The following is a 27,956-nucleotide window of genomic DNA, read 5'->3' on the forward strand; positions in this document are numbered from 1 at the left end:
CCATTTGGGACCCCAGCCATAGTTTAGCACAAACACTTAGTCCCCTATCTCATTCCACCTCCTCCTCTAATTTCGGTCATCGTACTCAGTTAGCTTTTGAAGCTTAGCCTCAACAATTTTATGCATGTCTGGGAGGATTAATGAGAGCCTGGTCTTTAAGGTTCGTTTCATCAATAGTTGCGCGGGGGGAACCCCAGTCAACGAATGCGGGCGAGATCTGTATACCAGCAGCAGTCGCGACAGGCGGCTTTGCAGCGTGGGACCTTGGATTCTGAGCATGCATTGTTTCATGATCTGCACTGCTCGCTCCGCCTGGCCATTGGAGGCCGGCTTGAAAAGTGCCGTCTTAACGTGATTTATACCGTGGTCAGCTATAAAATCGTGAAATTCTGCGCTGGTGAAGCATGGACCATTATCACTGACCAATATGTCAGGAATGCTGTGCATTACAAACATGGTTCTAAGGCTCTCCACAGTTGTGGAGGTGGTGCTCGAGTTTAAAATGGTGCACTAGATCTATTTTGAAAATGCATTAATGACTACGAGGAACATTTTGCCCATGAATGGGCTCGCATAGTCTACATGCACCCGCGACCACGGTTTGGTGGGCTTAGGGGGGCCTCCCTGGGGGCATTACTGAGTTGGGCACAAATGGTGCACCGACGGACGCAGAGCTCCAAGTCCGCGTCAATGCCAGGCCACCATGAGATCTGGCTATGGCCTTCATAAGGACGATCCCTGTGTGCTCGCGATGGAGCTCCCGGACAAACGCCTCCCTGCCTCGTAAGGGCATAACTACTCGGCTGCCCCACATCAGACAGTCTGCATATAGTGAGAGTTCATGCATGCGCCTATGGAAGGGTTTGACCTCCTCGGGGCAGGCATTGCGAGCCTCTGCACAGTCACCGGTTGAAACGCATCTTTTAACTAGAGATAATGTGGGGTCGCTGGTCGTCCAGGCTCTGATTTGGCGAGCCGCCATGGGCGAACCTGTGGATTCAAAGGCATTTATTGCCATGACCATCTCACAGTCCTGTTCGTCGGACCCTTCTGTGGTCGCCAGGAGTAGCCTGCTAAGCGCGTCGGCACAGTTGTCTGTGCCTGGTCTGTGCCTTATCATGTAGTCGTAAGCCGCCAGCATGAGTGCCCACTGCTGAATGCGCACCGAGGCATTGCCGTTGACTGCCTTGCACTCGGATAGTAGGGATGTGAGGAGTTTGTGGTCGGTTTCTAACGCAAACTTGGCCCCGAAAAGGTATTGGTGCATCTTTTTGACACCGTACACGCACGCGAGCGGCTCCTTCTCAACCATACCGTACCCGCGCTCCGCCCGCGAAAGTGACCTGGAGGCATAAGCAACGGGCTGCAATTTACCCGCATCATTGACGTGCTGTAAAACGCACCCGATCCCATACGCTGATGCATCACACGTAAGGACTAACTTTTTACCTGGGTCAAAAAAGGCTAAAACACTCTTGGAACACAGAAGGTTGCGTGCCTTATTGAAGGCGCGTTCTTCGGCGTCCCCCCAAAACCAATCGCACCCCTTTCTGAGTAGCACGTGGAGAGGCTCCAGCAGCATGCTCAAGTTCTGCATAAAGTTCCCAAAGTAATTGAGTAACTGAGAAAGGCGCGAAGTTTCGAGACATTCTGGGGCCTGGGTGCCAGACGAATCGCTTCGGTTTTGGATTCGGTTGTGTGGATTCCATCAGCGGCAATCCTTCTGCCCAAAAATTCAACCTCAGGCGCGAGAAACAGACACTTGGATTTCTTAACTCTTAGGCCTACCCGATCCAATCGACTTAGTACTTCCTCAAGATTGCAGAGATGAGAGTCGGTGTCCCTGCCCGTGATGAGTATGTCGTCTTAAAACACAACCGTCCCCGGGATGGACTTGAGCAGACTCTCCATGTTGCGCTGGAATATAGCAGCTGCCGACCTGATGCCGAATGGGCATCGATTGCACACAAAAAGGCCTCGATGTGTGTTGATGGTGGTGAGTAGCTTAGACTCTTCGGTCAGTTCTTGCGTCATATACACAGATGTGAGGTCAAGTTTCGAGAAAAGTTTTCCTCCAGCCAACGTGGCAAATAGGTCCTCCGCTCTGGGCAGCGGGTATTGGTCCTGTAGGGAGACTCAGTTTATGGTAGACTTGTAATCCCCACAGATTCGCACGGATCCATCAGGCTTCATGACGGGGACGATGGGGCTTGCCCAGTCGCTGAATTCCACGGGAGAAATTGTGCCTTCCCGCAGAAACCGGTCCAGTTCGTTTTCAATCTTTTACCTCATCACATAAGGCACAGCTCTAGTCTTGTGATGGACCGATCTGGCATTCTGTGTGATGTAGATTCTAACTTTACCCCTTTGAAGGTGCCCACACCTGACTGAAAGAGATGTTCAAAACGGTTTAGAACTGTTGAGCAGGAGGTCCGTTCCTCTGAGGACATGGCGTGAACATCATCCCATTACCAATTAAGTTCTGCTAGCCAGCTTCTCCCCAACAGGGCTGGGAGATCCCCGGGGACAATCCACAGGGAAAGTTGGTGCACCATCCCTTTGTGTGTGACTGAGAGTGTTAATTCCTGGATTCTTTTACTTCAATCTGGTTCAGTAAAATTACTGAGTCGAATACCTCTTGTGCTTTGAACAAAGCAGTCTTTATTACCGGCCAGTAAGACCTATCAGACAGAAGATATACTCTCTGGATAGAGCGTACACACTCCCTACGGATAGGTGAAGTTACATCGTAAAGCGTTAACAGTTATACAGTTTTGAAATCAGATAACAAAATACAAATGGATTGACAGTCTAACTCAGACACTCATTAGTCAATCTATATGAGATGTTCTTCTTGAAAGCTCAAGTATTGCCTCCAAATGTTTCAATCTAATGGTGTGACTATTTACTGAGACCTTGCAATTCTGCAGATGTATTTCATGTTACAATTATATATTATTGGCAGGATTAGTGACTTGAAACCTTAAGACAGATTGTTAGCTATGCTGATGTTGCACTATTTGCAATCTGACATTCTCCCAGCTATTCTTCCATGGCTTATACATTTTCATATATCCCGTTTACTTTACTATCCTTAATTCCATATATTCCGTTCAGATATCCACAAGAGCATGGCGCTGCCAAGGACTGGGACGATTTCTTTAGTATAGGTCCTTAGTTTGGTGTCGATCTTTGTGAGTTTTGGTCTGTTGCTTTTGTACGGCCACAGCTGTTCAAATTGTTGAACGCTCATGAGGGATTGACTGGCCCCCGTGTCCAGTTCCATGTTGTCGGGTATCCCGTTGAGTAGAACCCTCATCATAATTGGAGGCGTCTTGTTGTAAGAACAGTGGACATTGATCGTGTTAACCCGCTGTACCTCGGCGTCCTGTGCACTGTTCCAACCGTCTTCTGGTCCGCTTTCCGACCCTTCCGATTCGTATACCAGCTGAGCTGCTGTTTTTCTGCACATGCGAGCCAGATGCCCTGGGTAGTTGCAGTTTCTGCAAACGGCATGCTGAAATCGACACACCCTGGTTGAGTGCCTTCCCCCACATCTCCAACACAGACCGTTTCCATTGTTTCTGAAGGATGAGCTGCGTCTGGCTGATCTCCCTTGAGCTTCTCTCAATCTGTTGTTGATTGCTCGCATTGTGGGTTGATGAGGTGTGATCGGCCGTTCATGTGGCCCTTGATTTTGATGGCTTCTGGCGCCACTGTCTACTGTTGAAGGCCTACTCTCCTGCCTTTGTCTGTGTGTGGGGTAGCGGTTTGTTTCACAATGTGAACCCCTTGTTCCTATGCCTCGTTGGTTGTCGTACCCGAAGTATAGATCAGCCTCTTTTCTTCTTCGCCTGCCAAGAACGTCTGTGCGACCAGTGTTGCTGCCTCTAGAGTCAAGTTCCTAGTCTCTATAAGCTTTCGGAATATGCCTGCATGGCCTATTCCTTCAATAAAAAAGTCTCTCAGTTCTTCTCTCCTTATTTCATCGGGGAACTCACATGAATTAGCCAGCCCTTCGAAGTTCCGCCACGAAGTCGGATATACTTTGGCCCACACAGCGTCTGTAGTTGTAGAACCTGTGTCTGGCCATGTGTAGGCTGCTCGCTGGCTTCAGGTGGTCTCTCACCAGTGTGCTCAACTCCTCAAACGACTTGCTTGCTGGTTTCTTGGGTGCCAGCAGGTCTTTCATTAAAGCGTATGTTTTCGAGCCACAGCTGGTCAAGAGATGGGCTCTTTTCTCGTCTGCCTTATCGTCGCCCAGCCAGTCTTTGGTCACAAAGCTTTGCTGGAGTCTTTCTATAAAGTCATCCCAGTTGTCTCCAGCATTGTATTTCTCATCTGAGCCGTTGGTAGCCATTCTGTAGATTCTGTGATCCCATAACTCGTCGCCACTGTTAAGTCCTGACTCTAATGCACTGACTTACACGAGACACATGCTGAAGTCAAGGTCACTCTGGACCTGCACCCTTAATTCCACCTCTCCCATGCTGCACTTGCCTGAGACCTCCCTTTATATACCTCAGTGGGACAGGTATGGAGTGTCTCCTGCAAGTGCACCCCTGGTGGTAAGGTATGCTTATTGTTACAGGCCATATCCAGTTACAGTCATGTATAGCATGGTAAAATACAGTTCTATACAGTAATGTGAGGTACATGACAGAAAGAGTTTACAAATTAAGCGGTAGGCCACCTAATAGTGTAGATGAACAAAGGGACCTTGGAATGCTTGTCCACAGATCCCTGAAAGTAGCAGGCCAGGTGGATAAGGTGGTTAAGAAGGCATACGGAATGCTTGTCTTTATTGGTCGAGGCATAGAATATAAGAGCAGGGAGGTTATGCTTAAATTGTATAATACTTTGGTTAGGCCACAGCTGGTGTACTGCGTGCAGTTCTGCTCGCTGTATTCTAGGAAGGACGTGATTGCATTAGAGAGGGCGCAGAGGAGATTTACTAGGATGCTGCCTGGAATGGAGAATCTTAGTTATGAGGACAGATTGGATAGGCTGGGTTTGTTCTCATTAAAACAGAGGAGGCTGAGAGGAGACCTCATCGAGATGTACAAAATATCGAGGGACTTGGACATAGTGGATATTAAGGGTCTATTTCCATTGGTGGAGGGGTCGATTATGAGGGGACATAGTTTTAAGGTGTTTGGTGGAAGGTTTAGAGGGGATTTGAAAGGGGAAGCTTCTTTATGCAGAGGGTTGTGGGGATCTGGAACTCGCTGCCTGGAAGAGTGGTGGATGCAGAAGCCCTCACCACTTTTAAGAGATGGTTGGATAGGCACATAAAGTGCAGTAACCTGCAGGGTTATGGACCTAGAGCTGGTAATTGGGATTAGACTGGATGACCTTTTGTTGACGGCGCAGATATAATGGTAAATACTGCAGGGAATAGAATACGGCCAGGGTGATCTCCTGGACTAGTTTTAATTGCCTGGATGGGTCGGAGAGGAATTTTCCCAGATTTCTTTCTCCCTAAATTGGCCTGGGTTTTTATCTGGTTTTTGCCTCTCCTAGGAGATCACGTTGCTGCGGTTGGGGTGGAGTGTAGAATGTTTCAGTACAAGAGATGTTGCAGTTGTGTGAGGCGGACTGGTTAGGCTGGGTACTCTTTGCTTTTCCGTCATTGTTCATAGTTTTATATTTAACCTTCAGGGCTGCTGACCAAGGGCTGTGCAGCTCTTTGTTGGTCGGCGTGGACACGATGGGCTGAAATGGCTGCCTCCTGTGCTGTAAATTTCTATGTTTCTAACATTCCATCCAAAATACAGCAACTCCAGTTATGAAGCACTCTGTGCAATAATGCAGTGTGCATCCTGCAATGCATCACAATGTGCAACAATGCAGTGTGCATCCTGCAACACCACACTATTTGTAATAATGCAGTATGCATCCTGCAATGCAGCACTTTCTGCAATAATGTAGGAGCCCTTTTGTAAGGCAGCACTCCCTCTCAGTGCAATACTCTCTGCAGTAATGCCATGTGCCTTCCAGTAATGCAGCATTCTCTGCAATAAAGCAACATAGAAACATAGAAAATAGGTGCAGGAGTAGGCCATTCGACCCTTCGAGCCTGCACCGCCATTCAATGAGTTCATGGCTGAACATGCAACTTCAGTACCCCATTCCTGCTTTCTCGCCATACCCCTTGATCCCCCGAGTAGTAAGAACTACATCTAACTCCTTTTTGAATATATTTAGTGAATTGGCCTCAACAACTTCCTGTGGTAGAGAATTCCACAGGTTCACCACTCTCTGGGTGAAGAAGTTTCTCCTCATCTCGATCCTAAATGGCTTACCCCTTATCCTTAGACTGTGACCCCTGGTTCTGGACTTCCCCAACATTGGGAACATTCTTCCTGCATCTAACCTGTCTAAACCCGTCAGAATTTTAAACGTTTCTATGAGATCCCCTCTCATTCTTCTGAACTCCAGTGAACACAAGCCCACCTGACCCAGTCTTTCTTGATATGTCAGTCCCGCCTTCCCGGGAATCAGTCTGGTGAACATTTGCTGCACTCCCTCAATAGCAAGAATGTCCTTCCTCAAGTTAGGAGACCAAAACTGTACACAATACTCCAGGTGTGGCCTCACCAAGGCCCTGTACAACTGTAGTAACACCTCCCTGCCCCTGTACTCAAATCCCCTCGCTATGAAGGCCAACATGCCATTTGCTTTCTTAACCGCCTGCTGTACCTGTATGCCAACCTTCAATGACTGATGTACCATGACACCCAGGTCTCGTTGCACTTCCTCTTTTCCTAATCTGTCACCATTCAGATAACAGTCTGTCTCTCTGTTTTTACCACCAAAGTGGATAACCTCACATTTATCCACATTATACTTCATCTGCCATGCATTTGCCCACTCACCTAACCTATCCAAGTCACTCTGCAGCCTCATAGCATCCTCCTCGCAGCTCACACTGCCACCCAACTTAGTGTCATCTGCAAATTTGGAGATACTACATTTAATCCCCTTGTCTAAATCATTAATGTACAATGTAAACAGCTGGGGCCCCAGCAGAGAACCTTGCGGTACCCCACTAGTCACTGCCTACCATTCTGAAAAGTACCCATTTACTCCTACTCTTTGTTTCCTGTCTGCCAACCAGTTCTCAATCCACGTCACCACACTACCCCCAATCCCATGTGCTTTAACTTTGTACATTAATCTCTTGTGTGGGACCTTGTTGAAAGCCTTCTGAAAGTCCAAATACACCACATCAACTGGTTCTCCCTTGTCCACTCTACTGGAAACATCCTCAAAAAATTCCAGAAGATTTGTCAAGCTTGATTTCCCTTTCACAAATCCATGCTGACTTGGACCTATTATGTCACCTCTTTCCAAATGCGCTGCTATGACATCCTTAATAATTGATTCCATCATTTTACCCACTACCGATGTCAGGCTGACCGGTCTATAATTCCCTGTTTTCTCTCCCTACTTTTTTAAAGAGTGGGGTTACATTGGCTACCCTCCACTCCATAGGAACTGATCCAGAGTCTATGGAATGTTGGAAATGACTGTCAATGCATCCGCTATTTCCAAGGCCACCTTCTTAAGTACTCTGGGATGCCGACCATCAGGCCCTGGGGATTTATCGGCCTTCAATCCCATCAATTTCCCCAACACAATTTCCCGACTAATAAGGATTTCCCTCAGTTCCTCCTTCTTACTAGACCCTCTGACCCCTTTTATATCCGGAAGGTTGTTTGTGTCCTCAGTGAATACCGAACCAAAGTACTTGTTCAATTGGTCTGCCATTTCTTTGTTCCCCGTTATGACTTCCCCTGATTCTGACTGCAGGGGACCTATGTTTGTCTTTACTAACCTTTTTCTCTTTACATATCAATGGAAGGTTTTGCAGTCCATCTTAATGTTCCCTGCAAGCTTCCTCTTGTACTCTATTTTCTCTGCCCTAATCAAACCCTTTGTCCTCCTCTGCTGAGTTCTAAATTTCTCCCAGTCCCCGGGTTCGCTGCTATTTCTGGCCAATTTGTATGCCACTTCCTTGGCTTTAATACTATCCCTGATTTCCTTTGATAGCCACGGTTGAGCCACCTGCCCTTTTTTATTTTTACGCCAGACAGGGATGTACAATTGTTGTAGTTCATCCATGTGGTCTTTAAATGTCTGCCATTGCCCATCCACTGTCAACCCCTTAAGTATCATTCGCCAATCTATCCAAGCCAATTCACACCTCATACTTTCAAAGTTACCCTTCTTTAAGTTCTGCTCCATGGTCTCTGAATTAACTATTTCATTCTCCATCCTAATGTAGAATTCCACCATATTATGATTACTCTTCCCCAAGAGGCCTCGCACAACGAGATTGCTAATTAATCCTCTCTCATTACACAACACCCAGTCGAAGATGGCCTCCCCCCTTGTTGGTTCCTCGACATATTGGTCGAGAAAACCATCCCTTATGCACTCCAGGAAATCCTCCTCCACCGTATTGCTTCCAGTTTGATTCGCCCAAACTATATGCATATTAAAGTCACCCATGATAACTGCTGCACCTTTATTGCATGCACCCCTAATTTCCTGTTTAATGCCCTCCCCAACATCACTACTACTGTTTGGAGGTCTGTTCACAACTCCCACTAACGTTTTGTGTCCTTTGGTGTTCTGCAGCTCTACCCATATAGATTCCACATCATCCAAGCTAATGTCTTTCCTAACTATTGCATTAATCTCCTCTTTAACCAGCAATGCTACCCCACCTCCTTTTCCTTTTATTCTATCCTTCCTGAATGTTGAATACACTTGGCTGTTGTGTTCCCAGCCCTGATCATCCTGGATCCACGTCTCTGTAATCCCAATCACATCATATCTGTTAACATCTACTTGTCCAGTTAATTCATCCACCTTATTACGGATACTCCTTGCATTAAGACACAAAGCCTTCAGGCTTGTTTTTTTAACACCCTTTGTCCTTTTAGAATTATGATGTAGTGTGGCCTTTTTTGTTTCTTACCTTTGTTTACTCGGCCTTCCACTATTGCTTTTTACCTTTCTACCATCTGTTTCTGACTCCATATTACTTCGCCCTGTCTCGCTGCATAGGTTCCCATCCCCCTGCCATATTAGTTTCCAATAATGCAGCATTCTCTGCAATAGTGCAGCACACCCTCCAGTAATGCAGCACTGCCTCTCATAGTGCAATGATCTCTCCAATACTGCAGCACACTGTCCAGAATTGTAGTACTCTGTGCAATAATGCAGGTACCCTCTTGTAATGCATCATTCTCTGCAATAATGCAAGACACCATCCAGTAATGTAACGTTCTCTGCAACAATGTAGTACTGTCTGCAATAATGCAGCACATCCCTCTTGTAGTGCAGTACTCTCTCCAATACTGCAGCACACCCTCCTGTAATGCAGTATTCAACGCAATAATGCATAATACCATCCAATAATGCAGTGTTCCCTTCAATGGTTACTAGTGTCTGATTCTAACATCACAATCTAGTTTATTGAGCTGTGACTGTCTGCATTTTACAGGTGTTATTGCCATATTTGAACAGGGAGCCCACGTCCTTGTTGAAAACAAAGATGCAAACCAACAATGATTTGGGAAACATTAAGATCCAAAAATAGTATCAGACTTGAGGAGGCGGATTAGAGTAACAGCATCATTCCTGACTTAGAACATCAGAGCATGATCAGTCGGGAGTGTGATGGAATACTCTCCACTTGCCTGGATGAGTGCAGCTCCAGCAACACTCAAGAAGCTCCACACCATCTAGGATAAAGCAGCCCGCTTGATCGGCACCCCATTCACCACCCTCAACATTCACTCCCTCCACCACTGGCACACTGTGCCTGCAGTGTGTACCAACGAGTGGTTAGGATTTGGAATGCACTGCCTGATAGGGTGATGTACACAGATTCAGTCGTAGCTTTCAAAAGGGAATTGGAGAAAAAATTGCAGGGATATGGGGAAAGAGCGAGGGAGTGGGACTGACTGGATTGCTCTTCGAAAGAGTTGGCGCAGACTTAATGGGCTGAATGGCCTCCTTCTGTGCTGTACTGTTCTATGATTCTATGAAATTCGCCAGAACCTTACTATTTACAGGTGTGACGTCCAAAATCCGGAAACCTTGGGACCGAGGCCATTCCAGATTTTTGGTATTTCATGATTTTGGAACGACTTTGCCTGGGCTGGGATGGTGGTGGGGGTTGCGGGTCAATCGGGGGGGAGTCGGGCCACCGGGGGTGTGGGTGGTCGGGCTGAGGCATGGGGTGGTCGGGGGAGGTCGGGCGACCGAGGTGGGGGGAGTTTGGGTGGCTGAGGCGGGGGAGTCTGGATTTTGGAACATTTTCCGGTTTCCAGACGACCCCGCCACGGATCAGTCCGGTGCCCGCATTCCAGAACTCCGAATTTTGGACATCGCACCTGTACCATCACAGCCTTCCTCTTGTAGTAGGAATAAGAGAGACATTCTTCCAGCCCAGTGCAGCCTGAGTGTCAATCGTACCCAGTCTGACAGCCAAGGCTATGGAATAAGCAGTTTAATAGACACCATCAAAGACCGCTCCTCACCTACTCCCCAACCGACTCTGCTGGAAACAATGTTAATCTGAGAACATAGACACTGTCACTTGGCGAGCGGTGGGGTGGGGGGTGGGACAGATTTTTTTGTCTTCTTCGTGGAATATGACCAAGGAGGGATTAAAGGATATGGGGCAAAGGTGGGTATATGGAGTTAGGTCACAGATCAGTCATGATCTCATTGAGTGGCGGGACAGGTTCGAGGGGCCGAATGGCCTCCTCCTGTGCAGGTATTCTAATTTTGCCGAGGACACATTTACTGTCGATCACTAGTTGCCCTGAGAATATGGTGGTGCCCTTGTTCTTGAGCTGTTGCAGTCCCCATGGTGCTGGTGCTCTCTCAGTGGTAAGGATGAAGAAACATCTCCATTTCGAAATATTTTGGCTCTTCATATCGTGTGTCTGCCGGTACTGGCTCTTCACATAGTGTTTTCTCCTCTAATCCCACTGACCTGCCTTTTATGCTCTTCATTTTCAAATGTCATCTCTGCCTCAGTAGCCAATGTGGTACAATCTTCTTGCCTACGCCAAATAACAAAATTGCTTGTGATGTTACCCCCACCCCCCCCCACCCTCACCCAATCCCGCAACCCCACACCCTCGCCAACTCCTTACACGTACATCCATCGGGAATGCACTCAAAGGAAGTGAAGGCCTTGTGTGTGGGGTTAAAAAAATGAGACACAGGGCTGGAAAATTTTGAAGGCCTACTGAGGAATGGGGAGACTATGTGATCGGAGTGTGAGAGTAGAATGAGGTGTGTATCCAGGTCAAAGCAAACTCTACAATGAGCGAGAATATCCCATCTTCAATCTATAACTGATATAAACCAGCTTTTATTTCAACAGAAGAATTAGTAACAGGAGTACGCCTCAGGGCCCAACCATCTTCAGCTGCTTCATCAATGTGACCTTCCCTCCTTAATGTCAGAAGTGGGGATGTTCGCTGGTGATTGCACAGTGTTCAGTTCCGTTCACAACTCCTCAGAAAATGAAGCAGTCCATGCCCGCTTGCAGCAAGACCTGGATGACATTCAGGCTTGGGATGATAAGTGGCAGGTTACATTCACGCCACATAAGTGCCAGGCAATGACTATCTCCAACAAGCAAGAGTCTAACCATCTCCCCTTGATATTCAACGGCATTACCATCGGCGAATCCCCCACCATCAACATCCTGGGGGTCACCATTGACCAGAAGCTTAACTGTACCAGCCACATAAATACTGTGGAAACAAGAGCAGGTCAGAGGCTGAGTATTCTGCGGTGAGTGTCTCACCTCCTGACTCCCCAAAGTCTTTCCACAAGGCACAAGTCAGGAGTGTGATGGAATACTCTCCACTTGCCTGGGTGAGTGCAGCTCCAACAACACTCAAGAAGCTCGACACCATCCAGGACAAAGCAGCCCGCTTGATTGGCACACCATCCACCACCTTCAACATTCACTCTCTCCACCACCGGCGCAACGTGGCTGCTGTGTGTACCATCAATAAAGATGCATTGCAGCAACTCACCAAGGTTTCTCTGGCAACACCTCCCAAACCCGCGACCTCTACAAGGGCAGCAGGCGCATGGGAACACCACCACCTCAACGTTTCCCTCCATGTTACATATCATCCTGACTTGGAAGTGTATCGCTATTCCATCATCGTTGCTGGATCAAAATCCTGGAATTCCCTCCCTAACAGCACTGTGGGAGTACCTTCACCATAAGGACTGCAGCGGTTCAAGAAGGTGGCTCGCCACCACCTTCTCAAGGGTATTTAGGGGATGGGCAATAAATGCTGGCCTTGTCGTGACATCCACATCCTGGAACAAATGTTTTTAAAATTCGGCCCCTCGAGCCTGCTCCACTATTTAATAAGATCATGGCTGATCTTCGAACTCAATTCCACTTTCCCGTCCGATCCCTATATCCCTGATTCTCCTAGAATCCAGAAATCTATCGATCTCTGCCTTAAATATACTCAGCAAATGAGCATCCACAACCCTCTGGGGCAGAGAATTCTAAAGATTCACAAACCTCTGAAGAAATTTCTCCTCATCTCAGCCTTATCCTGAAACTATTCCCCCTAATTTTAGACTCTCCAGCCTGGGGAACAACCTCTCAGCATCTACCCTGTCAATCCCCCTCAGAATCTTACATGTTTCAATGAGATCACCCCTCATTCTTCTAAACTCCAGAGAGTATAGGCCCAATTTACACAATCTTCTCTTCTTCCTCTTAGACAGACCCTCGGAGTCGAGGATGACTTGCTTCCACACTAATATAAGTTCCCAAGTGACTGATCATTCCAATACGGGACCTACAGTCTCTGTTACAGGTGGGACAGATGGTGGTTGGAGGGATGGATGGGTGGGGTGCTTGGGTTTTCGTGCGCTCCTTCCGTTGTTTGTACTTGGCTTCCGCATGCTCCTGACGAAGAGACTCGAGGTGGTCGGTGCCTTCCCGGATACTTCTCCTCCACTTTGAGCGGTCTTGAGCCAGGGATTCCCAAGAGTCGGTAGAGATGTTGCACTTTTTCAAGGGAGCTTGTTATCTCCTTACAGGAGAACCCTCTTATCCCAGGAATCAATCTAGTGAACCTTTGTTGCACTGCCTCTAAGGCAAGTATATCCTTCGTCAGATAAGGAAATCAAAACGGCATTGTACTCCAGGTGTGATCTAGCCAAGGCCCTGTGTAACTGCACCAAGACTTCCTTACTCTTATACATGAAGTTTAAAATTATTTCAAAGTCTTAAAACTGGTCTTTTTTTTCTCATTGCTTTTTGTTGGATCTTGCTGTGTGAAAATTGGTTACCATGTTTGTTTCATCATCATAGGCTGTCCCTCGGAATCGAGGAAGACTTGCTTCCACTCCTAAAATGAGTTCTTTGGTGTCTGAACAGTCCAACACGAGAGCCACAGACCCTGTCACAGGTGGAACAGATATTCATTGGGGGAAGGGGGGGTTGGCACTGATTTACCACACGCTCCTTCCACTGGCTGCACCTGACCTCTTCACGCTCGCAGCGTTGAGATTTGAAGAGCTCAACGCCCTCCTGGATGCACTTTCTCCACCTAGGGCGGTCTTCGGCCAGGGACTCCCAGGTATCAGTGGTGATGTCGCAGTTCACCAGGAAGGCTTTGAGGGTGTCCTTGTAACGTTTCCGCTGCCCACCTTTGGCTCGTTTGCCATGAAAGAGCTCCGCGTAAAATTGATTAGGGAATCTCTTGTCTGGCATGCGAACTAAGTGGTCTGCCCAGCGAAACTGATTGAGTATGGTCAATGCTTCGATGCTGGGGATGTTAGCCTGGGTGAGGACACTGATATTGGTGCATCTGTCCTCCCAGGGAATTTGCAGGATCTTGCAGAGACATCGTTCGTGATATATCTCCAGCGACTTGATGTGTCTTCTGTACATCATCCATGCCTCTGATCCATATAGGAGGGCGGGTATTACTACAGCTCTGTAGACCATGAGCTTGGTGGTAGGTTTGAGGGCCTGGTCCTCGAACACTCTTTTCCTCAGGCGGCCGAAGGCTGTACTGGCGCACTAAGGCGATGTTGAATCTCCGCATCAATGTCTGCCTTTGTTGACAAGAGGCTCCCAAGGTATGGGAAATGGTCCACGTTGTCGAGGGCTGCGCCGTGAATCTTGATGACTGGGGGGCAATGCTGTGTGGCGGGGACAGGCTGGGTGGAGGACCTTTATCTTACAGATGTTAAGCGTAAGGTCCATGCTTTCATATGCCTCGGTGAATACATCGACTATATCCTGGAGTTCAGCCTCAGAATGTGCGTTGTCCGCGTACTGCAGTTCAACGACAGAAATTGGGGTGATCTTGGACCTGGCCTGGAGGCGGCATAGGTTAAACAGCTTCCCACTGGTTCTGTAGTTTAGTTCCACTCCAGCGGGGAGCTTGTTGACAGTGAGGTGGAGCATGGCAGCCAGGAAGATTGAGAAGAGGGTTGGAGCGATATCGCAGCCCTGTTTGACCCCGGTCCGGACGTGAAATGGGTCTGTAGTGGATCCACTGGTAAGGATCACAGCCTGCATGTCGTCGTGGAGTAGGCGAAGTATGTTGACAAACTTTTGGGGGCATCCAAAACTGAGGGGGACGCTCCATAAGCCCTCACGGTCGACAGTGTCAAAGGACTTTGTAAGATCGAAGAAGGCTATGTATAAGTGCTGGCGACGCTCCCTGCAATTTTCCTGCAGTTGTCATGCTGCAAAAATCATGTAGTTGTTCCCCGTAGGGGACGAAATCCGCACTGTGACTCCGGGAGGAGCTCCTCGACCACAGGGAGAAGATGGTTGAGGAGAACTCTAGCGACAACTTTCCCAGTGGCTGATAGTAGGGAGATTCACCTGTAGTTGCCGCAGTTGGATTTGTTCCCCTTTTTAAAAATGGACAGGATCACTACATCTGAGATCTCCCGGCATGCTCTCCTCCCTCCAAATGAGAGAGATGAGATCATGTATCCGCGCCAACCATGCTTCTCCGCCATATTTTAGCGCCTTAGCAGGAATTCCATCTGCATCCGTAGCCTTGTTATTCTTGAGCTGTATTATGGTTTGCCTACCCCGTGCAGTGTTGGGGTTTCACTGAGGTGGTGGCGGGTTGCATGCTGCGGGATGGAGTTGAGAACACTTGAGTCAAAGGCAGAGTCTCGATTGAGGAGATCTTTGAAGTGCTCCTTCCAGCGGCCCTGACAGCCTCGGTGTCCTTGATGAGTGTTACCCCATTCTTGGCCAGGAGTGGGGTAGGGCCTTGGGAGTTTGGACCGTAGGTGGCCTTGACTGCAATGAAGAATCCTCGCATGTCGTGGCTGTCGGCTAGGTGTTGTATCACCGGCGCTTTCTCCATCCACCATCTGTTCTTTAGGTCCTGGGTTTTTTGTCGGCCCTCAGCCTTGAGCCGTCTGTAACGTTGCTTTATAGCTCCCGAGATGGGTTGTTGCATGAGGCTCAGAAATGCTCTGCACTTACGATCTATTAGTTCTTGGATCTCCTGATTATTTTCGTCAAACCAGTCCTAGTGTTTTCTGGTTGAGTAACCAAGTGTCTCTTCACAGGCACTGGTTATGGAGGCCTGGAGGGCAGACCAAGCACTGTGGGCATTGAGCACCTCAGGGTCATCAAGGCACGTCCGATTGGCTGTGAGGCGCTGGCTGTATAGGGTTCTCTTAGCTGGGTCTTTAAGTGCCCCGGCATTAATTTTTTTGCGACACTGCTTCTGCTGTCCCCTCTGCTTTGGGGATATGTTAATATTGATGATGGATCGGATTAGGCGATGGTCCGTCCAGCAGTCGTCAGCTCCTGTCATGGCGCGGGTGATGCGCACATCCTTGCGATCCTTGGCTCGGATGATGACATAGTCCAGTAGGTGCCAGTGTTTGCAGCGAGGGTGTTGCCACGATGTCTTGTATTAGTCCCTCTTGCGGAACAGGGTGTTGGTGATGAGGATTTTGTGTTCTAGACATTTTGTCAGGAATAGGGTGCTGTTGGAGTTGGATTTCCCTACCCCTTCTCTGCCAATCACGCCTCCCCAGAGGGCTGTGTCTTTGACGACCTGGCATTAAATTCACCTAGGAGGATCAATTTGTCACCCGTGGGGACGCGGGACAGGGATGTCTCGAGGTTGGAATAGAAATCCGCTTTAGCCTCATCCGTTGCATCGAGTGTTGGGGCATTGGTTCCAGGATAGGGTAAGGCAAAGGGTCATGAGGCGTTCGGTAACCCCGCAGGGGGATATTTGAGGCGGCCGACCAGTTCATTTTTGACGGCGAAGCCGTTTCCATGAAGGTGGCATTCTTCCTCTGGTTTCCCTTTCCAGAAAAAGGTGTAACCTCCATCTTGTTTCTTAAGCTGGCCTTTCCCTGCCCGCCGGGTCTCGCTTACAGCGGCGATGTCGATGTCAAAACGTCTAAGTTCCCGGGCAACTAGGGCGGTGCGGCGTTCCAGCCTGTCGCTGTTGGAGTTGTCCATTAGGGTCCTGACATTCCAGGTCCAGAACGTCATATTAGCTGAGTGGAAGGTGCCTGTGCCTGAGTTCTTTTAACGTCGTTGCACACCAGTGGGGAAGGAGAGGCCCAGTCATCATTGAAGTGGAGGAGGCCCGATCACCGTTGAGGATTTGAGGTCCAGCCGCCGTTGAAGGAGGAGGAGAGGCCAGCCATCGTCGCTGAAGAGGAGGAGGATAGGCATAGCTGGAGGGGGCCCGGTTGTCATTGAGAATGGCCTGATCGCCTTTGGAGGGGTGGGGGCCCGATCGCCGCTGGAGGGGCCCGATCACCGTTGGAGGGGCCCCGGCGATCGGACCCCTTCCAGCGACAATTGGACCCCCTCCAACGGCAATCGGGCCCTTCCAATGGCGATTGGGCCCCTCCATGTTTGTGTACATAACAAGCGACTGCACTTCAAAAGTAACCAATTGGCTGTGAACTGTTTTGGGACATAAATTGCCATGAAAAGTGCTGTATAAATGCAAATTCATTCATTCATTTTTACTAGTTGATGTCAGTGAATTTGCATCTTGAAATTGTTCTCCTTGTTTAATAGAGTCAATAGAAAACAATAACCCAGAGATTCCTGTTGATGTTAGGGTTTATTGTGTTCACACAACATTCCTCTGTCTGGTATTTTATTGGCAGGTGCTAAAATGGGACACATTTATTTGCAACAAAAAAATGCTCTGATTGAGTCCACTTGATCACATGACCTGATTGCTGATAAGACGAACCCAGCAGTTTCTCTGGAATGTGTAATTAGAACCGGCCTTCCTACGTAATCAGTGACTTTGCAAAGTGTAATTCGAGCCATTCTGACTGCCGACTCCAGACAGAAGAGAGCTAACTCTCACAGGTTAAGACCTTCCCCCCTCTCCTTCCAAGTTCCTGCCCCATCCCCCAGACCAAAATCTTGCCCCATCCCAGCCCATGTTCCTGACACCCTCTTGGCTCATGTTCCTGACACCCTCTCGGCCCAAGTTCCTCGCACACTCTCAGCCCATGTTCCTGCTGCTCCTCCATCCTGGCCCAGGTTCCTGCCCCCCCCCCCATCCCGGCCCAGGTTCCTGCCCCCCCCCCATCCTGGCCCAGGTTCCTGCCCCCCCCCCCATCCCGGCCCAAGTTCCTGCACTCCATCCCAGCCCAAGTTCCTGCCCCCCCCATCTCCTAACCCAAGTTCCTGAGCCAGCCCCCCCCCAACCCAAGTACCAGCCCCATATGGGGATAGGGCGGAAAAGTGTTGCGGTAAAACTGTTATGTATTTAACCCTTGGCAACCTGTGTCACACCACTACCAGAGGGCCTACCTGTTAGAGTCCCAAGGGATCCCAGCATCCCTTGGGAGCACTGTGTATAAGCAGGCCTCCCACGCAGTACCTGCACTCTGGAGTCTAATTAAAGGAGCTAAGGTCACACTTACTCATTGCATACAGTACTCAGTTTCATCCTTTATTGTGAGCATAATAATTGGCGACGAGGTAATGAACAACCGTGCAAAAATGCAAAGAACTGTTGGTATCCTGGAGAAGTTCTCAGAAGGGGACGATTGGGCGGCCTTCGTGGAGAGACTCAACCAATACTTCATGGCCAACAAGCTGGAAGGGGACAAGAATGCTGCCAAACGAAGGATGATCCTCTTTACTGTGTGTGGGGCAACAACCTATGGCCTCATGAAGAATCTTCTAGCTCCGGTAAAACCAAAAAGCAAATCCTATGAAGAACTGTGTACACTGGTCTGAGAGCACTTAAATCCGAAGGAAAGCGTTTTGATGGCAAGGTATCGGTTCTCCACGTGTCAACGGTCGGAGGGCCAGGAAGTGGCGAGCTACATTGCCAAACTAAGGCGCCTTGCAGGACATTGTGAATTTGATGGATTTCTTGAACAAATGCAAAGAGACTTTTTTGTGCTTGGCATTGGCCATGAGGTAAACCTTCGCAAACTATTGACTGTTGAAACACCGAATCTGAGCAAAGCCATAACAATAGCCCAGGCATTTATGTTCACCAGCGATAACACCAAACAAATTTCGCAGCATAAAGAGGTTTCGGCCAGTACTGTGCACAAAATAACGTAATTTTCGAGCAGGAATATACATGACAGAACGGACACGCCGGCTGCTGCACGACCTCAGATGACCCAGAGTCCGCCATCAATCGTTAATGCGAGGCAGTTAACACCCTGTTGGCGCTGTGGAGGTGATCATCGGCCCCATCAATGCCGCTTCAAGCACTGTGCATGCAATGGCTGCAAAACAATGGGACACCTCCAGTGAATGTTCAGACGAGCTGCAAACCCTGTAAACCACCACGTTGCAGAGGAAGATCGATCCATGGTGGATCAGGCTGAACTAGAGACTCGAACCGAGGAGGCAGAAGTGTACGGGGCACACACCTTCACCACGAATGTTAAAAGTTGAACTGAATGGAATTCCAGTATCCAAGGAACTGGACACGGGTGCGAGTCAATCCATAATGAGCAAAAAGGCCTTCGACAGGCTGTGGCGCAACAACGCACACAGGCCCAAGCTCAGCCCCATTCACACCAAGCTAAGAACTTACACCAAAGAACTGATCCTTGTAATTGGCAGCGCAGAAGTCAAAGTCTCCTGTGATGGAGCAGTGCACAAACTCTCACTATGGATCATGCCAGGGGATGGCCCCACACTGTTCGGCAGAAGCTGGCTGGGAAAAATCCGCTGGAAATAGGACGATATCCAAGTGTTTTTGACCGTCGACGACGCCGCATGTATCCAGGTTCTGAGCATATTTTCCATCATTGTTCGAGCCAGGCATTGGAAGTTTCTCGGGGGCGAAAGTGCAGATCCATTTGGTTCCCGGTACACAACCCATCCACTACAAGGCACGGACGATGCGAGAGAAAGTGGAAATTGAGCTGGACAGGCTGCAGCGAGACGGCATCATTGCGCCAGTGGAGTTCAACGAGTGGGCCAGTCCGATTGTTCCGGTTCTCAAAGGTGACGGCACGGTCAGAATTTGTGGGGACTATAAAGTAACAATTAACTGTTTTTCGCTACAGGACCAGTACCCACTACCCAAGGCAGACGACCTATTTGCGACCCTGGCTGGAGGAAAGATGTTCAAGTTGGACCTGACCTCTGCCTACAATGACGCAGGAGCTGGATGAATCTTCGAAAGGCCTCCCCTGCATCAACATGCACAAAGGTCTGTTCATCTATAACAGATGCCCGTTGGGGATTCGTTCGGCCACGGCAATTTTCCAACGGAACATGGAGAGCCTGCTAAAGTCGGTTCCACACACAATGGTTTTCCAAGACGACATACTGGTCACAAGTCGTCATCACCATCGAACACTTGAAGAATCTGGAACAGGTTCTAAGTCAGCTAGATCGCGTGGGACTCAGGCTGAAACGCTCGAAGTTTGTTTTCCTGGTGCCAGAAGTCAATTTCTTGGGAAGAAGAATTGCAGCAGACGGCTTCAGACCCACCGACGTCAAGACGGAGGCCATCAAGATCGCGCCGAGACCACAGAACGTGACGGAGCTGTGTTTGTTCCTGGGACTCCGAGCGGGAAATTGTGTTGGGGGAATTGATGGGATTGAAGCTCGATAAATCCCCGGGGACTGATAGTCTGCATCCCAGAATACTTAAAGAAGTGGCCATAGAAATAGTGGATGCATTGGTGATCATTTTTCAGAAGTCTATCGACTCTGGTTCAGTTCCTATGAACTGGAGGGTAGCTAATGTTACACCACTGTTTAAAAAAGGAGGGAGAGAGAAAACGGGTAATTATCGACCGGTTAGCCTGACATCAGTAGTGGGGAAAATGTTAGAATCAATTATTAAAGATGAAATAGCAGCAATTTGGAAAGCAGTGACAGGATCGGTCCAAGTCAGCATGGATTTATGAAAGGGAAATTATGCTTGACAAATCTTCTGGAATTTTTTGAGGATGTAACTAGTAGAGTGGACAAGGAAGAACCAGTGGATGTGGTGCATTTGGACTTTCAAAAGGCTCTTGACAAGATCCCACACAAGAGATTGGTGTGCAAAATCAAAGCACATGGTATTGGGGGTAATGTACTGATATGGATAGAGAACTGATTGGCAGACAGGAAGAAGAGAGTCGGGATAAACGAGTCCTTTTCAGAATGGCAGGCAATGACTAGTGGGGTGCCGCAGGGCTCAGTGCTGGGACCCCAGCTCTTTACAATATACATTAATGATTTAGATGAAGGAATTGAGTGTAATATCTCCAAGTTTGCAGATGACACTAAACTGGGTGGCGGTGTGAGCTGTGAGGAGGATGCTATGAGGTTGCAGAGTGACTTGGATAGGTTAGGTGAGTGGGCAAATGCATGGCAGATGAAGTATAATATGGATAAATGTGAGGTTATCCACTTTGGTGGTAAAAACAGAGAGACAGACTATTGTCTGAATGGTGACAGATTAGGAAAAGGGGAGGTGCAACGAGACCTGGGTGTCATGGTACATCAGTCATTGAAGGTTGGCATGCAGGTACAGCAGGCGGTGAAGAAGGCAAATGGCATGTTGGTCTTCATAGCGAGGGGATTTGAGTACAGGGGCAGGGAGGTGTTACTACAGTTGTACAGGGCCTTGGTGAGGCCACACCTGGAGTACTGTGTACAGTTTTGGTCTCCTAACTTGAGGAAGGACATTCTTGCTATTGAGGGAGTGCAGCGAAGGTTCACCAGACTGATTCCCGGGATGGCGGGACTGACATATCAAGAAAGACTGGATCAACTGGGCTTGTATTCACTGGAGTTCAGACGAATGAAAGGGGATCTCATAGAAACGTTTAAAATTCTGACGGGTTTAGACAGGTTAGATGCAGGAAGAATGTCCCCAATGTTGGGAAAGTCCAGAACCAGGGGTCACAGTCTAAAGATAAGGGGTAAGCCATTTAGGACCGAGATGAGGAGAAACTTCTTCACCCAGAGAGTGGTGAACCTGTGGAATTCTCTACCACAGAAAGTTGTTGAGGCCAATTCACTAAATATATTCAAAAAGGAGTTAGATGTAGTCCTTACTATTAGGGGGATCAAGGGGTATGGCGAGAAAGCAGGAATGGGGTACTGAAGTTGCATATTCAGCCATGAACTCATTGAATGGCGGTGCAGGCTCGAAGTGCCGAATGGCCTACTCATGAACCTATTTTCTATGTTTCTATGTTTCTATTCTGACGGAACTGGACAGGCTAGATGCGGGAAGAATGTTTCCGATGTTGGGGAAGTCCAGAACCAGGGGGACACAGTCTTAGGATAAGGGGTAGGCCATTTAGGACTGAGATGAGGAGAAACTTCTTCACTCAGAGAGTTGTTAACCTGTGGAATTCCCTACCGCAGAGAGTTGTTGATGCCAGTTCATTGGATATATTCAAGAGGGAGTTAGATATGACCCTTAAGGCTAAAGGGATCAAAGGGTATGGAGAGAAAGCAGGAAAGGGACACTGAGGGAATGATCAGCCATGATCTTATTGAATGGTGGTGCAGACCCGAATGGCCTACTCCTGCACCTATTTTTTATGTTTTCTATGTTTCTATGACTCCTCAACTATTTCAGTAATTTCCAACCTGGGTTAAGCACCCTGCTAGAACCCCTACATGTGCTACTGTGCAAGGAGATGACTGGGTATGTGGGAATTCACAAGAGACTGCTTTTGAGAAAGCCAGAAATCTGTTCAAACAAACTGTTTGTCTTGTATAACCCATGTAAATGTTTAGTGCTAGCTTGCGATGCATCGTCATACAGAGTCGGATGTGTGTTACAACAGGCTAACGAATCAGGGATTTTGCAACCGGTCACCTATGCGTCCAGGAGTCCGTCCAAGGCCGAAAGGGCCTCCAGCATGATTGAAAAAGAAGCTCTGGCATGCATTTATGGGGTGAAAAAAATGCACCAGTATTTGTTTGGTCTCAAGTTTGAGCTAGAAACTGACAAGCCGCTCATATCGCTATTCTCAGAGAGCAAAGGGATTAACACCAATGCCTCTGCCTGTATCCAAAGATGGGCGCTCACACTGTCGGCATACAACTATGTAATCCACCACGCATGGAGAACTGCGCTGACGCTCTGTCGGCTACCATTGCCCACCACCGGGGTGGAAATGGCACAGCCTGCAGACTTGCTCATGGTGATGGATGCATTCGAAAACGAAAAGTCACCCGTTACGGCCCACCAGATCAGGTCCTGGACCAGCCAGGATTCTTTACTGTCCATGGTATCAAAAACTATGTCCTCCATGGGAGCTGGTCCAGCGTCCCAGCGGCGACACAGGAAGAGATTAAGCCGTTCCACAGGCGCAAAGATGAAATGTCCCTACAGGCGGACTGTCTTTTGTTGGGTAATTGTGTGGTCTTGCCTAAGAAAGGCAGAGAAACACGACCTGCACAGCACCCACCCAGGCATTGTAATGATGAAAGCCATAGCCAGATCCCATGTGTGGTGGCCCGGCATCAACTCAGATTTAGAGTCATGCATGCGCCAGTGCAACACTTGCTCTCAGCTGAGCAATGCACTCAGAGAGGCACTGCTAAGTTTGTGGTCGTGGCCCTCCAAACCGTAGTCTCGGATCCACGTTGACTATGCGGGCCCATTTCTAGGCAAAATGTTCTTGGTTGTTGTGGATGCTTATTAAAAATGGATTTAATGTGTAATAATATCTATAAGCACGTCCACCGCCACCATCGCCTACAAGCCATGTTTGCCTCACACGGCCTGCCTGATGTCCTTGTCAGCGACAATGGGCCAGGTTTCAACAATGCTGAATTCAAGGAATTCATGATCCGCAATGGGATCAAGCACATCACATCTGCCCCGTTCAAGCCCGCATCCAACGGCCAGGCAGAACAGACAGTTCAAACCATCAAGCAAAGCTTGAAACGCGTGTCGGAAGGTTCCCTGCAGACTCGACTGTCCTGAGTTCTGCTCAGCTACCGCACCAGACCCCACTCGCTCGCCGGGGTTCCCCCCAGCTGAGCTGCTCATGAAAACGGCGCTCAAAACAAGGCTCTCTCTTGTCCACCCTGACCTCCATAATCACGTGGAGGGCAGGCGGAATCAACAAAGCATGTACCATGATCACGCAAACTTGTCTCACGATATTGAGGTCAATGACCTGTGTTTGTACTCAATTATGGATATGGTCCCAAATGGCTCGCTGGCACGGTCATAGCTAAAGAAGGGAGTAAGGTGCTTCAGGTCAAATTGGTCAATGGACTAATGTGCAGAAAGCATTTGGACCAAACCAAATTGTGGTTCACTAACAGCTACGAGCAATCCGAGAGGATACCACCAACTTCGACCCTTCAACACACACAATGTGGCAACCGACATCACAGTTGACCACGAAGCCAAACTCACTATCCCCAGCAGCCCACGAAGCCAAACTCACTATCCCCAGCAGCCCAGCAAGGCCAGCTGCCCAACAGTCCATTGAAGAACCAACCATCTCACCCACACCTGCATTTGTACTGAGACGATTGACAAGGGAGCAAAAAGCCCCAGGTCGTCGCAAACTGTAAATAAGTGTACTATTGACTTTACGAGGGAATGGGGAGTGATGTTATGTATTTAACCCTTGGCAACCTGTATCACACCACCACCAGAGGGCCTACCTGTTGGAGTCCCAAGGGATCCCAGCATCGCTTGGGAGCACTGTATATAAGCAGGCCTCCCATGCTGTACCTGCACTCTGGAGTCTAATTAAAGGAGCTAAGGTCACACTTACTCATTGCATACAGTACTCAGTTTCATCCTTTATTATGAGCATAATAAAAAGATCGGCCATGAACATATTGATTACAACATTAGTTTGGCCGCGGCTTGAGTACTGCGTGCAGTTCTGGTCACCACATTACAGGAAGGATGTGATTGCACGAGAGAGGGTGCAGAGGAGATTTACCAGCATGTTGCCAGGACTGGAAAACTTTAGCTATGACGAAAGATTGCATAGGCTGGGTTTGTTTTCCTTGGAACAGAGAAGGCTGAGGGGAGATTTAATTCAGGTGTATAAAATTATGAGGGTCCTAAATAGAGTGGATAGGAAGGACCTATTTCCCTCAACAGAGGGGCCAATAACCAGGGGGAATAGATTTAAAGTAATTGGTAGAAGGATTAGAGGGGAACTGAGGAACCATTTCTTCACCCAGAGGGTGGTGGGGGTCTGGAACTCACTGTCTGAAAGGGTGGTAGAGGCAGAAACCCTCATCACATTTAAAAGGTACTTGGATGTGCACTTAGAGCTGTGACCTTCAAGGCTACGGACCTAGTGCTGGAAAGTGGGATTAGGCTGGATAGCTCTTTGTTGACCGGCGCGGACACGATGGGCTGAACGGCCTCCTTCTGTGTCGTAATTTTCTATGATTCTAACCCTTGTGATCTGCTCCAGTAATGACATGCTGTTGTCCTCGTGGCTATCGATCTGTCTGTGATGGATTGGCAGTGGAATGTGATATCATTGGCCTCCTTTACGGGTCTTGGATGGCATCACATTGGCATGCTTTCTGTTGGCCCCAGGCAGGACAGAACTGACAGGATGTCCAGGGAAGCCAAGCAACCCTTCCGTCTGGGGTTTCCTCCTCCAGGATTGCCCTGGAGTCACCAGAAATTAAAGATTAACCTCCAGGACACTGCTGCGAGCAAAGCCCCAGGAACAAAATCATTGGGACGTTCACCTTTCCCATTGGTCGTGGGGGAAAGTGGGGCATGGTGAAGCTGGACATTCCGGGCGGCCAATGGCGAGGGTGTGGGTGGCAGACAGTTGGAGGCAGAAGGTCCAGTGATGAAACCTCCAGGAATACATTCCACCATAGTTGACAACCCTACTTCCATCCGTTTTCCCAAATGTGATCTTCATGACAGAAAAAGTTCACTACATCGATCCCTGGGATGAGAGGGCTTCCCCATAAAGAGAGACTGAGTAGATTGGGCCAAAATTCTCTGGCGTTTAGAACAATGAGAGATGATCTCAATGAACAATATAAGATTCTGAGGTGGATTGACAGGGTAGATGTTGAGAGCTTGTTTCCCCTGGCTGCAGAGTCTAGAACTAGGGGGCACAGTCTCAGGATAAGGGGTTGGACATTTAAGACTGAGATGAGGAGGAATTTCTTCACTCAGGGTTGTGAATCTTTGGAATTCTCTTTTATTAATATATTTGTTTATGGGATGTAGGCATATCTGGCAAGGGCCAGCTTTTATTGTCCATCTCTAATTGCCCTTATCTCAGAGGGCTGTGGATGCTGAATCGTTAAGTATATTCAAGGTTGAGATCAATAGATTTGTGAACACTTGTGCAATCGGGATTATGGGTATAGGGTGGGAAAGTGGAATTGGGGTTGAAGATCAGCCATGATCATATTGAATGACGGAGCAGGCTCGAGGGGCCTATCGTCTACTCTTGTTCCTAATTCTTAGTTCTTGAAATAGCGGGCAGAGGAATTACCCTTCCTCCTCCCCGCGCTCCTGTCATAATTTCTCAGAGTAGCTAGAAAGGGGGGTGGTTGAAGCCCAGTATAAACAGGTCCCACCCCAAATCCTTTCCCAAATTGCACTCATTCCATGACCAAAAACCAGTCAGGATTTGTCGGCTAATATATCTTGTTTGTGTTTGCACAACGTGTAAAGTCTGAGGGTGTACCATGCGAGTGTTTAGTGTGGGAAATCTCTCTCCGATATTACAAAGTGTTGTCGGAAACGCACGGGCTTTGGGCCTTTTTACACTTTCTCTGATTGGCTGATGGGTCGATTAGCCAGCTTCTTGCAAAGCGCTGGGTCCACCAATCAGAGAAAGGGAATTAGTCACGTGGGCGTTGACACAGCGCCTGTTGTAGCGCAGGAAGGAACGCCTGGCAGGCAGGATTGCGCATCAGGTGCAGAACCTGCCTGATTTTCCCGTTAGACAGTGCTGTTCCTCTATGATCAGAACGTGAGAGAAACTGTATCAGAATCTAGCAATGGGTAGAAAAGGATAGGGATTCCAGCAGAGGGATAATTAGTACAACAGGAGGAACATCCAGAGTTAATAATAATGGCTTTTGGAACTTGGTGATATTCACAAACAAAGGGGTCAAAATTTGGTCCTGCCGTTTTTCCGCCTGATTTTAATGGCAGGCAGTAGGTACCTCCTCAAACTGCAAAGTTCAGTTTTGCCACCCAAAGAGAGAGCAGCATTAAAAGTGGCATTGCACGCTCATCCTCGGATGCCAACGGAGCGGGACCGGATTTCCCCATGGTCGGCTGCTGGCATGTGAGAGGAAAAGAAAGTTTCCCACGCTTTCCTGGACCCACACCCACACTTCCCCACTGGTCCCATTAATACATAAATGCTTAAAAAAAAACATAACCACTTACCTTGATTGTTGGATGCTCCCGCCCCGGGATCCCCAGTGTCCCACCAGGCTGTACAGACGCCTGCCGGTAAGGCCACCGCACTCACCAAATATTGCAGCCGCGGCACCATGTGGGTGGCTTGTCTTGGCTCCGCCCCCACCGCCCAATTAAATTTACTGTGAGCCCAGGAACCTGGTCGCCAGCGACGGTAAATACTTAGCCGCCTATCTCCAGCAGTAAAGGGTGGTGTCAGAAACGGAATTTTGACCCCAAAGACTTTTGTCGGTTCGCACGATAATCCTCTTCCTGCTGTTTTAACAAAGGCATTAAGCTTCTGCTAAAATCAAGGGAAGCAGTACATGTATAATACTTAACAACATTGCCTGCCTTTTCTCTATCGAATGCCCATCACTGGTAATACACCTTTTAGCAGCATGTAGAATCAGAATCATACAGCCATTCAGCCCATCGTGCCTGTGTCTGCTCTTTGAAAGAGCTATCTGTCATGTATTCAACGATCATTGTAACCCATGTATAAGCTGACCTAAGTTGTACACCTTGAGAACATTGACCACAAGGGGGTGAACTTGTGGGAGACACTCCTAACCTGGACTTTCAGGTATAAAAGAGGAAGCTTCACCCACCTTCATCACTTGAAGTCTTGGTAATGAAGGTAACTGGTCACAAAGTGACCTTCTCTCAAGTATGGGCCTCATGTGCATTTATACTGTATAGTAAGGACATATTACTATCCAATTAGTCCCACTCCCCCTGCTCTTTCCCCATAGCCTAGCATGATTCTCGACGACAACCACTGAACGTCCCAAAGCACATTGCAGCCAATGAAGTGCTTTTGAAGTGTAGCCACTGTTGTGATGTCGGAAACACGGCAGCCAACTTGTGCACAGCAAACTCCCATAAACAGCAATGTGATAATGACCCAGTTGGTTGAAGGATAAATATGGGTTCGAAGAATAACTCCCCTGCTCGTCTTCGAAATAGTGCCAATGTTTTATGTTCATCAAAGCGCAGACGGGGGCTTCGGTTAACCAGTTATCTGAAAGA

The 27,956-nt window shown here is 48.4% G+C and overlaps 1 protein-coding gene across 1 annotated transcript in view; it reads left to right on the forward strand.

Moving 5' to 3' along the window:
• Positions 1-27,956, forward strand: part of LOC139279636 (C-Jun-amino-terminal kinase-interacting protein 1-like) — a 260,229-nt gene that overhangs the window by 201,771 nt on the left and 30,502 nt on the right. The window lies entirely within an intron of this gene.

The sequence above is a fragment of the Pristiophorus japonicus genome, chromosome 14, assembly GCF_044704955.1.
Source record: "Pristiophorus japonicus isolate sPriJap1 chromosome 14, sPriJap1.hap1, whole genome shotgun sequence".
Classification (NCBI taxonomy): domain Eukaryota; kingdom Metazoa; phylum Chordata; class Chondrichthyes; family Pristiophoridae; genus Pristiophorus; species Pristiophorus japonicus.